Source organism: Microtus pennsylvanicus, chromosome 8 (genome assembly GCF_037038515.1).
Source record: "Microtus pennsylvanicus isolate mMicPen1 chromosome 8, mMicPen1.hap1, whole genome shotgun sequence".
Classification (NCBI taxonomy): Eukaryota; Metazoa; Chordata; class Mammalia; order Rodentia; family Cricetidae; genus Microtus; species Microtus pennsylvanicus.
In genome coordinates, this window is record NC_134586.1 from 31,918,802 (window position 1) to 31,933,964 (window position 15,163).

General features: G+C 43.5%; 1 protein-coding gene across 8 annotated transcripts in view; it reads right to left on the minus strand.

The window, feature by feature from the left end:
• The window catches only part of Pparg (peroxisome proliferator activated receptor gamma), a 131,608-nt gene extending 123,011 nt beyond the window's left edge, over nucleotides 1–8,597 (minus strand). For 2 of the 8 annotated variants that reach the window (XM_075983114.1, XM_075983107.1), the window contains exon 1: nucleotides 8,091–8,400. The gene's annotated coding sequence lies outside the window, so the exon portion shown is untranslated. Of the gene's footprint in view, nucleotides 1–7,048; nucleotides 7,161–7,843; nucleotides 7,941–8,090; nucleotides 8,521–8,578 lie in introns of those variants that run through there. The other 6 variants (XM_075983111.1, XM_075983115.1, XM_075983109.1 and 3 more) reach the window with 6 other exon arrangements.
• Between the last annotated feature and the right edge of the window lie 6,566 nt (nucleotides 8,598–15,163).

Genomic DNA, 15,163 nt, shown 5'->3' on the forward strand with positions numbered 1-15,163 from the left:
GGAATTGAGAACCGCTTTATTGACTTAACATAGATCAGTCCTCCAGGGTTAGATCTTTTTTTTTTGTGACAGTATTAAATCTAATTTTTGAGACCCAGAATTCCTAACTGCCACTCAAAGAAAAAAGAACCAGTGAGGCCCTGTCTCAGAGATCCAGTTAGCCTACAGCAGCAGGAACCACAAACAACCAATTGGTCTAACCTTGGCAGGAACTTATAGACTACAGCACTGAGTTTTTCTAAGCAATCTAGCTAGCCAGTGAGGCTGATTTTTACAGGACAGTTCCCAGGGATCCTATGAATGAAGTGAAATACAGCAAATAACTTCACATAAGCTATGGATAAGAAGACAGCCCAGTGGCTAAATTCACTGTGGAGTATGGAGGAATATGGTGAACCTCTGATCTTCTGGCTTTTACCTCCTGAGTACTAAGATTCCAAGTTAGTTGTTTGTTGGTTTGTTTGTTTTTAATTTGATGTTGGGGCTAGAATCTAAAGTGTTCTGCGAGCTAGGCAAGCACTCTACCAACTTAGCTACATCCCTAACCTTCCTTACTGAGCACCTACTAGTCATGCTATATGATGGAGACAGATGAATAAAACTCCATTGGTACCTTCCTTTAAGAAACTTTTCATCTATTACTTGTGCAGTCCTAAAAGCCAGCAAATTTGAACACTGCTGAACACAAAATTTAAAATATTACATTGCCTTTAAATAAAATCAGGATGTTACTAAGTTGTTCCAAATGCTTCAAGGAAACATGTAGCAATCTTCCATTGCCAAACGCTTGACTGGGTGCACTTTCTACTTTTATGGATTATTTTGACATATGCAAATAATTTTTGAAGTTTCAGCTTCACTTATATTTATATCATTCACATTTGTTTTCTCTTTTTATTAACCTTAACCAGTATATAAAACAAGAAAAAGAATTCATATGGGTATACTTTTCCACACTCAAGAGCTTGTTTACATGGGTAGTTATAAACTACAAGAAAGAGACAATATATAGTCAGGTGAGGCTTTGGGATTCTCAGTTTTAAGTTCATAAACTAGAAAGGTTTTGTAAAACACTAATGTCAGGTAATGCTTAGAACTGGGTGTGATGGTGGCCATTCTTAACTTCTATCCCACCAATCAGCTGACTCACAGAACTACTAAGGCTGATTTGGAAGTGGTCACCAAGCTTTGGTTCCTAACAGAGTTTCATTGAGATGCTGTAACTATTTCAAGACAAAAGAGAAGAAAACAGAATATGTATGAAGTGATCTACCAAAGCATTAAACACTATTTCTTCTTAGGCAAGTTTTCCCAACGAAGTGATTGAAAACCCCCTTTCACTGCAATCTACTAGGAAGTGACTTCAAAGGTCTGGTAGAACGAACTCATGATGACGGCAGGGGATTAGTATGACATCAGGGAGGAAATCAAGGGCATAGCGAGGGATGATAGTACAGTGCTTGGTTAAATTATCTAACTGCCAGCGCACAGCTCGTAATTTCCATGATGTTTCCTAGGTAAAATGCCATTGCACTATAACTGCTTATTTTTCTTTGGCGTTGAAAATAGTTTGAGGAACATCTGCAATCTGTCTTGATTTAAATTTTTAAAATTACATGTATTTGTTGTATGTGTGTTCAGAGGATAACCTTCCGGAGTCCATTCTTTCCTCCTACCACATGGGTCCTGGGGATGAAACTCAGGTTGCCGGGCTTGGCTTCAAGTACTTTTACCCAATGAGCCATCTCTTAGGTACGTGTCTTGATTTTTAAAAGAAAAACTATGTATGCAAGGCAAACAAATCATTTATCTTTTCTTATCACTGCTATTCCACATAGTGGTCTCATTTATGTTTTGTTGCCAAGGACGACGTATTTACCTTATTTTATTTCCTTTCTTTTAAACCACTTTATCCAATTCTACATGTAAGTGAGTTCCCCCTCCCCAACCCAACCCTTCTTCCCCCTACTAAGTGCAGTGATTCTAGGCATTCACCAAACATGATTTCTGCTTTCTTTTCCAACTCCCCATGAATGTTACCTGTGTTTTCAGAGAACAAGAAATCAAGGAAGCAACCCTCCTTTTTTCTGATACTGACGTGGTCAGTTAATGCTGCCTGGAACTCAGGCTTTTTAAAGTGGACTCCAGACCTTCAAATGACAACAGCACTTTAGTGGTGGAATGACAGCTGCAGGGGTGGGGTCAAAGTTAAGGGGTTCTTCCCAGAACTTCATCCAGCACACGGTCTCACAGTCCTGTTTCCCAATTGCCCCCACTATAAGGGAGAATGTATTGCTTAAACACACGGGTGAAAGAATAGCCTGTCTGCACTTCCTTTGCTAGATTCTCTCCACAAAGAGCAACAAGCAGTGAGAGACAACCTTAGCATTTCAGTGATTCTAGAAGCCTGAGATATCACCAAGGAGAAGGGAGAATTCTTTCAGCCTAACCTTACATTCTAGAGCACGGGAAGCACACAGCCTGTGGCTGAGAGCAGAGAAGACCAGGATCTGCATGTTCTACTCCTACACCCTCCTGCTCAGGGTATTCCCCTTTTCTCCACTTCCCTCATATTGCCCTTGTCCTTATCTGTAGCACACTGAGAAGGACTCCTCGCTCTAGGCCCATGCCAATATGAACTCTCCCTAGGGGTCAGATAATTTTATCTCCATATTATAATTCTAGATAAGTCCAAAGAATGAGATTTTTTAAGTAGTTAAACCTAGCAGTAAACTGTTTTTTCTAAAAATAATAAAGCAGAGCTGGAGAGATGGCTCCACAGTTAGGAGCACTGGCTCTTTTAGAGGACCCAGGTTTGAGTCCCAGAATACACACAGTGACTCACAACCATCTGTAATGTCAGTTCTGGGGGACTGGACACCTTCTTCCAGTCTCTAGAGGGACCAGGCACACAAGTGGTACACAGACATACATGCAGGCAAAGCAACCATATGCATAAAACATATAATGCAATAGCTGGAGGGTGGTAAAACACTCGCCTAAGCCTATGCAAGGCCATGAGTTCACTTACCAGTACCTCAAAGCAAAACATACAGCATAGAAACAATAAAGTGGGGCCTAAGGGTGTAACTGTAGCAGAGCACTATTTTGCATGGGAGGGGGGCCATGGTTTGACTTCCAATAGGGAAATAAATGATGGAATACAACAAAGCCCCATTCTATTATCTAATTTACACTCTGCCCGAAAGGTTTAAATGTATTGTAACCAGTACAAGTTGCAAGGATTGATGGTATCTTTCTTTTGTGTCTGAAATGGTGCAGTGGAGAAAAATCCATTTCTCAGGCCCCGTCCTGGTCACTGGCGTGCTTCAAAGGAGAGCTGAGACTCTTGGGGAGCCCCAACAATATTTGCTAGTAAGAGGGTAGAAGTTAATGAGAATCCAGGCTCCCAGTCCCAAGGAGAAGTCCACAGACATCCCTACTTACAAGCGTCAGCGTGAGCCTTTTTCTGCCTCCATAGCCCTAACCTCACAGCTCCGTCACCAGTGCCTGGTAATTCCAGGTCTTGGAAGGTTCTTCCCCCAACCCCCAGTGATGTGGAATTCAAGCCCCACAGCAATTTCCCCCAGCACTGCAGAACGGCGCACAAGCCTCTTCAGTCCCACTCGGCAAGCACGCAGTTCACCAAGGTACTAATTGGGATCCACCTACACTGCCGCATCCAGTCCAAGGATGTTTCTCGCATAGGAAAGCCTCTTAAAATAATATGTATTAGTTAATCCGCGGAGGACTTCAAGCATGGCCATTTACATGTTGGTCCAGTTGCCCCCTGAGAGTAAGTGAGGGTCCTATTAGCAGGCACAAGAGACTTACCAAGTTCTTTTGAAAGCTAATTTTGGATATTGTTTGTTGCAAACACAAACAAACACTTGTACTGACTAGCACAGGCACTTGTTTTTTAGGTGTTGGTAGCAAACTGTGTTTGGAGCTGACAGATACCACTATGCTTGGTAAAATAAACTTGCCCTGGATAACATATATTCAACGCTCTCAAAGTGTGCCATAAAAACACACAAAGAACAGGCTTTATCAAATAAATGCACAAGCCTGTCTCCCTGGAAACTAGTTCGAGCACAAAGACTACTTGTCTATGAAGGACTCACAAAGACAGAATAAAAACTGTTCTGCTTGTTTTTGTCCAAAATCTTCAGGGAGTTGGAAATATGATTTGTAGCTGAAAATGGAATATTTCTCTAAACCATAAACTTCTCTTGAATTGGCTATAATATGGCAGGCATTATTATCTTTCTTAACAGTTATCTCAAAGGCAGCGAGAAAGCAAACTAGTCAGATCTGTGAGCGAGTTAGCGCTGACCTAGATAGGCGTGTGGGCCGCCTCTAGGAGAGCAGCTCAGTTAAACTCAGGGCCACGCTCTTATCATTTAAGAGATCCAGGCTTGCTGATAAAAGTCTTAAAGCCATACCAAAAACAAACAAACAAACAAACAAAACCAAATATTAATAACTTTAAAACTCCCAACTTTCCAAATACAGAAGGTTGAAAGAATATAATTAATGAAATAAACAGTATAAACATCCCTACTCTGAACTGAATATTTGAGATTAAAATATTGACATGTATGTATATTTGAATAAAATAGTAAGAATGCATAAACGTAGGTCTTGAGACAATGATTTAAGAATATACTATGCCAGTGGTGGATATTATCTTAACTTGAATCATACAGTTCACCAAAATAACGGCCTATTGTGTTTGAGATCTCCTTCTAAACGCAGTTAAGTATGTTGGATAAATAAAATTTAAAATATAATATTTTATTAAATAATAGCTTTTAAATATATACTCTATAACTCTCCGAAATCTACTTCTGTATTGTGGAAACACTACAAATAGTAGACAAAACCCAGAAAGCTTTTTAAAAAATTAAAATTAATTAGAAACTCCTCATAAGCTATGAAACTAACTCATGTATGGTATATGAGGCCTCTCTATGGCACATTACCCAGTCTTGCTGGATTTGGCCAACTTAGTTCAGTTTTTAATGAGCTCTGTAGGCAATCACACCGCTGCTTGTTTTGCTGCTTTTAGGCGTTAAGAAAGAAAGCAAAGTTAAGTAACAGATAACAGGGAAATCTGCCACAAAAATAAGAAAGGCAAGAAACAAATTCAGTTTGACAATGTGTGGGCTGAGCATATGTTTAAAATTACATATTATTGATTTAAATCAAATTGTCTTGACTAGTGTATTTTTTTAATCTTCTACAAATATTTACTTAGTAGAATCTTATGAAAGCAAAAATTTCTTCCAGTGTATTTGCCTCACTTTATGACACAGAGAATATTTCCAAGTTCACATGACAATAAACCCAGCAAAAAAGACACAAATTAGAATGGCCAGCGTATGCACCGGGAAGACCCCATGAAGGCTGTGAAAATATGGAAATATTTGGGGAAATTATTTTAACAAAATTTTTATGAAAGTCTCCTACTGTTAGCAACTGCTTCATAATCTGAAAAGGAGATGAAATCCATCGCTAAAGCTGCTGTTTTCACAGTGAGGCCTTTACATGGCTTCCCCGCACAGGAGGATCTCAACAAGGCTGACAAAGACCCTTATTTTCAGAAAATTACAAATGAAAGAAAACATTACTTGTTGAAATATGTGAAATTTACTAACTGAAAACAGCTAGTCACATACTCAGCAATCTATTTCTACATCAAGATTTTAAAGTCATGCTTTTTCGTATATGAATTTTAGACATCAGGGGGACTTTGAAATTAATAATATGATTTTTAAAAGTAATTTGGAATTTTTTACAAAAGTGGTTCTGAGAAATGTAGTGACATGAACGTTAAGAAAACCAGTCCCTCTAAAAGAAATATTATATTTAATTATTAAAAATAGTTGTCACAAAAAGTCATAAAAGATATGAATTTTTTTGGTATTTTAGCTCCAATTTTTAAAGAGCTTATATTCTTTGAAATAAACAAGAATGAGGAAGCAGCGTCTGAAAGTCTTCAGCCTGAAGGCCTGCAGAACTTCAGCCTTCACCGCTGCCACTGCTCTATAGCAGTTATGAGTCCGAAACCTTGACATGCGAAAAAGAATTTTCTTCTTAAAAATAAAACTGTCAATTTTTTCCTTCTAGGGAGTTGCAGAAGACTGAGAGGACCACCAGTTGCTTCTCAGATCTTCTCACTGAAGATGTAGTTCTCAGGAAGTTAAATATGAAATAGTACATTGCCAGGAGCAAATTTACACAAGACACACAGGAAGATAAAAATGGATGGCTTTATAATACTTTATAATATTCACTCCAGCTAATGTGTGAGGCTGATTTCAAATTTTCATTTATTAAAATAGTAATTTCAGACATGTATTCAATTTTAGAGCAATCTGGTTGAAGGGAGGCAGCAGAGAACTTATTTTAAAGTTGAGGCTGAATCTCTGGACCATCACTCCAAACACTCTTAGCATCTATGAATATTTCTATCAAATTTTCAAGAGAGATATCTCTTTGATAAGCCAGAGAAAATGTCAGTTCCTACTAGCTAGGTTTTCTAAACCATGTTTTCACGCAGCAATTGATCACTTAGCTGTGGACAGGAAGACTCCCACAGAGCACCTGATATCTGTGGAAGACCTGCCCAAGTCCAACACCGAGTTATTCATTTAATAACTCCAGTTAACAATTTGCTTCGTGCATGATAATAAAGAGTTGGCATTACAGAACTTCAAAATCAAGAAGCTTTCCAACTGTTATCTATCCTACAACTTGGTTCATCTGGGTTTTTATTCTCCTCAAATGATCTTTTAATTTTATATTTTGTCTTTCATCCTGCAAAGAAGAAAGACTTTAGCTTATTCCTGATAGATGACTTGATTCTCTCTCTCTCTTTTTTGTCCTGACATAGTGACTCAACTTTCCCTACCGTTAGCCTCAGAAGAGATTCTTTCTGTCCTACGAGAACAAGGCAAAGCTATCCTGATACGTACGAACTTGGGCCAGCTTGGCCACCTCACAACTCGCTCCGACAAAACGCGGTGACAGTGGGGCCACTCACCTAAGCAATGGGAGTTAAGAAGAATTTAGAGCTGCAGCCTTCTGATCCCCAGCAGAGGTCCAGGCCCCTTCTTGACCTGCCCGCGTCCCTTATATAAAAGCAGTCCTGGCTACTCCCAGTTTCTGCCTCCTCACCTTAGGCTCCTCCCCAACCCCAAGCCATAAAGCACCGGAGCTACACACCCACCTTCCACCCCCACCACGCGGGCTGCCCACTGCGGTGAGCCTGTGCCTGGGCTCGCCCCCTCGGTAGACTGTAAGGGGGGCACTGATGGGGAGGCGCCTTGGTGACAGTGACCCCAGCTTCCCCACACCTGGGCCAGCGCCGAGGGGAGCCCCCGGGCTAAGTCTCCAGAGTGATCACCCGCACACGTCTCCCCGCTCCAGCGCCTCGGGGCTCTCTCCGGGCGGCTGCAGGCGAGCCCCTCTCTGAAAACTGTCACCAAGGTCGGCACGACGCGGTCCCCGCGGAGTTCTGGACCGTGCCGAGACCGGGTTTTCCTGTCAGGGGCTGGCGGGTGACCGCCACCCTGCTCCGAGCTCGCTCGCTCGCTCGCGCCCGTCTGCGCACCCTCCCAGGGAGCCTGAGGTAGCTCGGCTGTGACCGTCCGCGCTGGGCCCGTGCCCCGCAGCCCGAGGACAGGCACCCTTGTCTGTCACACTCGGCCCTCCTCAGCCGAGACCCCTCGCTCCGTCCCTCGGTCCCCAACCCCGCCCAGCTATCACGCTCGCTCGCTCGCTCTTCTCCGAGCGTGACTTCTCAGCCCGCGTCCCTCTCAAACCCAGACTCCGTCACCTTGTCGCAGTTGGTGCTGTCAGAGTGTGACTTCTCCTCAGCCGGGTCCCCTCAGTCAAGATTCTGTTACTTTGTCAGGCTCGCGGTCCTGTCAGAGTGTGACTTCCCCACCGCGTCCCCTCTGGTTGAAACCGGGTTAGGCTGTCAGTCACACCGTCCTGTCAGAGTGTGACTTCTCAGCTGGAGTCCGCGCAGACCCCGCCACCTTGTCGGTCAGACCCGTCCCCTCAGGCCGAGACCCCCTCACCTTGTCTGTCACACAGTCCTGTCAGTCCGCGTCCCCTCAGCCGAGAGCCGCCGCCGCCGCCCGCCGTCAGGCTGTCAGTCACACAAGAGTCCTGTCAGAGTGTGGTAACCGCTCCTCAGTCCGGTCACTTTGTCGTCACACACGGTCCCCTCAGGCCGCGCACGACCCCGTACCCCAGCGCAGCGCCTCGGGTCTCTCCTTCCGCGTCCCTCCGGCCGGCCGCGTGGCCCGGGGCGACTCTGACCTGAGGCGGCGACTTGGCGGGAGCTGAGCGTCCCCGCGGCCGACCCGACCCGAGCGCCCCAGGCGGCTGCCGCTCCGAGTGCGAGGAGCCCCGCCTGGCCGAGCCGAGCCGAGCGACCGGGCCGGGCCGGGCCGGGGGCGGCGCCCAGCGAGAGGCCGGAGGCCCCGCGCCCACGACCTGGAGGCCGGCGTCCACGGGGCCCTCGTGGCCCTCCAGCCCCGCGCCCGCGCCCCCCGCCGCCTACCTGGCCGCCTTGCTCCTCACAGCCGCTGGGAGGCGACCCAGGAAGGTCCGGTGTCCCCCAGACCGATGCCCATGGCCCGTCCCGGTGCCCTGACCCCCTGGTTTAACGGAAGTTTGGTTGTCTCTAGAAGTTCTTTTCAATAACAATATATATTATATATAATATAATATAATTAATAATATATAAGTGTATTTAAGATCTCTTGGGTTTTTTAAATCTCAGAACGCTATGAAGGTGAACACCTTCATAAAGTGACCACTTTAGTGTTAATCATTCGGACAATTTCCTTTTTTAAAAATTGTGGTGGGGGGTTGCACAAGCTCACACGTGAATGGAGAGGCGTTGACTCCTCTGGAGCTGGTGGTTGATGCCTGGAACCGAACACAGGTCCTCTGGACAAACACTAACTGTTCCTAACTTCTCTCCAGCCCTCTATTTTTTCTCTATTTCTTAAAACTTGTTCACTGGATTTCTTAAATTCTTTAGCAGTATTTCTTGTACTGGCGACCTCACACACAGGATGGGGAGAACTTGGGATTCTCTTGTTTTAAGTTAGAGAGAATATGGAGGCTCCTTGTCCCAGGAGCCCCATGTGCACGTGATGGACAGTTCCTTTCCTCTCAGTTCTCTCTGTCATGATCCATCCCAAAGGTGTGGTGTCCAGGACGCCAGAGGCCCTTCCTTTTATCCTCTTCCAATCTTATTGATTGAAAATCTTAGTCTATGTCTGGCTCTCTTTGGGAGGCACTGACTCCTGGGATTTCATAATTGTGCTTCTTGCTCAGGACATTCCTCCACTCTTAGCATCTTTATTTGTTGGCGGATATGAAATTCTTTATTCTGGTAGAAAAAGCTCTCACCGGTGCTTTCCAGCGAGCGTTTGTGAGGGTGACATTATGGAGAAAGTTCAGAGCCTGAGTCAACAGATTCATGGCCTCCACCCTCAAGCCCTAAAACTGTAAGACACGGGTCAGGCTCATGGGACTCTGAAGACCACTGGAGAGATGGTCTTTCTCTGCTAGCCGTGGAAAGACTCCATTCCTGTGCCTGTCATGAAGTGGCCAGGTTGATTCTGCTCAGCAACCTACACCCAGAGGGAAGTATGTACATATGCAGTATGTATGTAGGAAGTATGTGGCCAACTTCTCGCTCACCCAGGAGTTCCAAGCTATTTGTTCTCGTTTGGTTTTGGTTTTGTGTTGATGAAACTTTTGAGAAGGTGTTGCTGTGTAGCCCTGACTGGCCCTGAACTCATTGCTGTTCTCCTGAGGCCTATACCACCCCTTGTGACATTTTAATATATTATTGAGATATGATTTACATAATCTGAAATGCAAATGTCATACATTCAAGATTCATTCACTGAGTTTTGGCTTATTTACAAAATTGCGTCATTATCAGCATAACCTAATTTTAGAACACTTGTACCACCCTACAGAGAAACTTCCTCCTCGGGGACAGTCATTCTCGTCAGTCCTAGGTTCATTGCCCATCTTCTTTCAGCCTGGGTAGAGCTTCCGATTCTAAACATTTCACACGAATGGAATCATACGATATGAAGTCCTGTGTGATCGCTTTCTTTCACTTAGCATACTGTTGTTGTCAAGGCCCACCTGGGCTGTAGCTTGTATTATTTCCATCCTTTGTTTATTTGAGACAGTGTCTCTTTATGCAGCCCAGGCTAGCCTTGAACTTGTAATCCTCCTGCCTCCAGCCTTTTGCAGGATAGAATTAGAGGCATGGCTGACAGCATTTCATTTTCTTTATTATAAACTAATATCCTATTATATGACAGGAAATGTTTGTTTATCTGTCTATTGCTCTAGGCTGTTGCTACTTTTCTTCTATGTGCATGTGTATGTGCAGTTGCAAGTAGAGACCAGACCTCAATTGCTCTCCACCTTAGCTTTTTAAAATTTATTTTATTGTACGTGTATGTATGTGTACCACATGCATGCGTGAGTCTGCAAATGTCAGAAAAGAGCACCCGATTCTCTAGAACTGCAGTTATGGGCAACTATGAGCTACCATATGGATTCTGGGACTGAGTCTGGGTCCTCTGCAAAAGCAGTAACAGCTGAACCATCTCTTGAGTCCTTCGTCTTGTTTTTTTTTTGAGACAGGGCCTCTCCCTGGACCTGGAGCTCCTTGTTTTGACTATCTGGCAGTAAGACTCTGGAAGCCTCCCTGTCTCTGTCTTCCCAATACAGAATTACTATCCTGCGCACCCCTCCACTTTCCCTTGCTTTTTATGTAGGCTCTGGGGATCAAACTTTCAAAGCAAACACTTTTTAACTGATCTATAGCTCCAGCCCCGCTCCTACTACGGGGTACTATGAACCATGCTGCTATAACCAGTGGTAGACAATGCTGTTTGTGTGTGTTTTCATTTCATTTCATGGATATGGTAACAATATGTTTTAAAGGAATTTAGACATTGCCTGTAGGAATGTCTAATAGCATTGTGTTTTTCCACCAGCAATGCACGAGGGGCCTGATTTCTCCACATTTTTGTTAACACTTATTAAAAAGTTTAGCTTATCTAATAGGTAGAAATGGCATCTTGCTCCTTTGATTTGCATTTCCTAAATGACTAATCACATCGTCGCTGGTCATTTGTGTACCTTCCTGAAGAAAAGGTTATTCAAATACTTTGCTCATTTTAAAATCACTTTATTTTTGGTTTTGTATGGAACAGCTATTTACATCTTATGCATACAAATCCTTTTTCAGGTATATAATTTGCAAATATTTTCTCCCATCTATAAGCTGCCTTGTTGGTTATTCTGTTTGTTTGTTTTTAGCCAAGAACTTGCTATGTGGCCCAGGCCAGCCTCCAACTGCAGATCTTCTGCTTCAGCTTCCAGAGATCTCTGCTGTGTACCTCTATGCCTAGCTCTTCCTTTGACATAAAGGTACAAGATTTAAATTTTTTAAGTCTATTTTAACTTTAATTTTTTTCATTTTGGTGTCATATTAAAGATAAATTCAATGCTATAAATATTATTTGGTTTAATTCTAAGCTAGGGTCTTAAATGTAGGTCTGTACTCTATTCTGAGATAAATTTTGTATATGGTGTGATGTTGGGGACAATCAACTCTTAGTGAGGGAAATTCCTATAATTCACCAACAGCCATGAAGGGGAAATTCCACCACAAAGAATTCATAAATGGAGCAAAAAGTTGATCTGCACTTTTTCTAAACAATTTGTCTCCTGGATCAAAACGTCTGTTATTTTCAGTGTCTGTGGCTAGTAAAACCTACAAATACAAGTGAGTCAACAATAGACAAGAAATAGTCTAAGTGTTCAAACCTGCGGCCTTGCCATTAGTGGCTTGTGAAATCAATTTAGCGGTTTAAAGCCCATACTTTTCAAATCAAATAAAAAGAACAGACTAGAAAACACACTCTCAGAACGCGGATCCCATGTGAAAGAAAGTGTGGCTTTGGCGTTCTTAGATGCGTGTGTTTACGTGTACCAGGAGTTGGTATAACATGGATTTTGTAAGCACAGATGACATTTTTAAAAGGTGGGAAAACACTGTATAAACTATACTTTCAGGGTTCTCCTGTTCCACAAACATTTATTGAATGTGGATCTCGTGCCAGGTCCTCTACTAAGTGCGGGGGATAAAATGATGGGCAGGGCACGCTCGCCACACTGTGTGACAAGCAGGGCAGTGCATGGTCGCCACACTGTGTGACAAGCAGGGCAGTGCATGGTCGCCACACTGTGTGACAAGCAGGGCAGTGCATGGTCGCCACACTGTGTGACAAGCAGGGCAGTGCATGGTCGCCACACTGTGTGTGGTAAGTAGTGCACAATCACCACACTGTGTGGTAGGCAGTGCATGGCTGCCACACTGTGTGATATTGGTAGGCAGCGCATGGTTGCCACACTGTGTGGCAGGCAGGACACAGTTGCCATACTATGTGGTAAGCAGTGTGTGGTCGCCACACTGTGTGGCAGGCAGGGCATGGTCGCCACACTGTGTGGTAAGCAGCATGTGGTTGCCACACTGTGTGGTAAGCAGGACACGATCGCCACACTGTGTGGTAGGCAGGACGTGGTTGTCACACTGTGTGGTAAGCAGGACACGATCGCCACACTGTGTGGTAGGCAGGACGTGGTTGTCACACTGTGTGGTAAGCAGGACACGATCGCCACACTGTGTGGTAAGCAGGACACGATCGCCACACTGTGTGGTAGGCAGGACGTGGTTGTCACACTGTGTGGTAATCAGCATGTGGTTGCCACACTGTGAGAGTGGTTTTTATGGAGTTTCTAGGGACAAGGGCTTGTGCCTGATTCAGTTTCCCCAACCACAAGAATTTCCTCCAAATGTTGGTGCTGATTCCCCATAACATTCAAAAAGGTGTCTAGGTTTCTGTTCGTTTGTTTCTTTCTTTTGATGTTTATTACATATTAACTTTTGTCTACAGGGTGGCACTTGTCCCCAGGTCAACACTCACATGCCGTTTGTATGCTGCTGGGAAGGGAGCCCAGTCGAGGAGTGAGCGATGACTGTATTTTAACTGTGTAGTCCCCAAGAATTTAAAAATAGTATCACATTAGTTTTTACAGGGTGGCATTTAAAATAACAAAATTATTTTTCTCTCTTTTCCAAGAGTCCTGTAAAATGGCTTTGGCATTAGTGATGATATTTCACTATGAGGGGGGCATCTTTCCAGAGAGCATTGCTCTGTTCTTTACAGTTGCTGGACACAACCCTGATATTTGTCCCTTCTCTCTATCCCAGGCAACCATGATCAATCTCCAGGGAGACTTCAAAGGATCTTCACTCAAAATTAAAGATCAAAACCAGTTCAACATGATCAGCAAGTCACACACACACACACACACACACACACACACACACACACACACACTTCCACAGACATGTCTACCATTTGAGTAATTCTCAACACGCTTCCACATGAGATTTTCCCTGCAGCTTCCCAATTTTACTCTGAATTTTATCAGGGTCCTTTTCCTCCTTTATTAATGAGTTCTGTTAAAAGCTCTCATGTCCCAAAGGCAAGCTTGGAACTTTTCTTCTGCATTCAGAGTGTTTGATCTTTTTGTCATCTCTGCTTAGCTCAGCATTATATTTTTGTTTTGAGTGGTTATTTATAAATAATTAAAAAAAACCCTGGAACATTTTAATTGAAGAATCTTTAAGTTCGGCTGGCTTATTTAGCTCTTCAGTACTAGGGCACTTGCCTAGCAGTTACAGGGCCTGGGTTTGATCAGGGACTGAATTAAAAAAGAAAAAGAAAACAAAAAACAAAAGTCCCATTAGTCAGGAGTGTTGTCAACTTGCTGGTCGAAATGGCTCCCACCTGTTATCCGGACCTCAAGAGACTGAGGCAGGAGGGCTTTAGTTTGGGGCTACCCTGATATACATTGCCCCCCCATCTCAAAACAAAGCAAAACTAACACACAAGCAAAAATACATGAAGAATGTAACTATCTCAACTTAGAGCTTCTAGGAGCAAGCTGAAGGAAACACGGCATTCAGACCACTTCTTCAGAAACACTCCAGACAGTAAAGCCATATGCCTTCTTCTACTCGTTCAGTGGCTGAAACATTAGTTTCCATTTCTCAGGATTTGTAAACACCTATGATATCATTAAGGAAACTTGAGGAAATTCCATTTGGTGATTTGAACTGCTTTGAGTTAGACTAGATTTTAAGCTTCTAATGGTTTGAAAGCATGGTGAACGGTTGGATAATACTTTAGGTTTCCAGGAGATTTAAAAGGAGGGCCTCTTGCCCAGCCTTCTTATTTCCTCTGCTTTCCCTTATCCACGGACCACCATGGTGGTGCATCAGATTGGTTTCTCAGGTCTCTGGGGTAGGACAAGTGGTAAGTAAAGTTTAAAAAGAAAAGTCTTGGTTTTGGGAACAGCTGGCCATCACCCCTCTGTCATGTGGTGTCCCTGTCCCTGTGTTCTGCCCCCAGGCTCTGCTGTCTACGGTCCATCTGCTCACACCTGCACTTCCAGCACACAGGAGGCTGAGGAGGAAGACTATGAGGTCTAAGTCAGGGTGTGCTACACATGAGACCTGGTCTTGAAACAAACATACAAGATCCAGCCCCTCCACTCTGTATATATTGCTGAAGTCAGCACAAGAATTTTAAATGCCTGATCTTTATTTTTGCTCATTGTGACCCTACTTCATCTTCTTGAAGCTTAGTCTTCTCACTTATACAATAGAATCATAATATATTTTCAAAATTCCGTCAGTGAGAAGACATGAGAATATGCCACGTCTAGGCTCCCAGCAGGATCTCAAAAACTGTTATTCATCAAGCGTGCAAAAGCATTGCGAATCTCTTTCTGATAGTTACTCATGAATTTCAGAGCACCATGTAATGGTTTTCATATGCTGTTTCCCTCCTAGCTTCCCCTCTACAGTACAGATTCTACAAGGGCATTCTACTTCTGTATCTCTTTCTGATAAATGCAAAACAAGTCCCATCTGATGAATAAAAAAAGCTACAAATTCAAGATTTCCTTATGAAAATGGTTTTCTAGTATAAGTGTGTGTGTGTGTGTGTGTGTGTGTGTGTGAGAG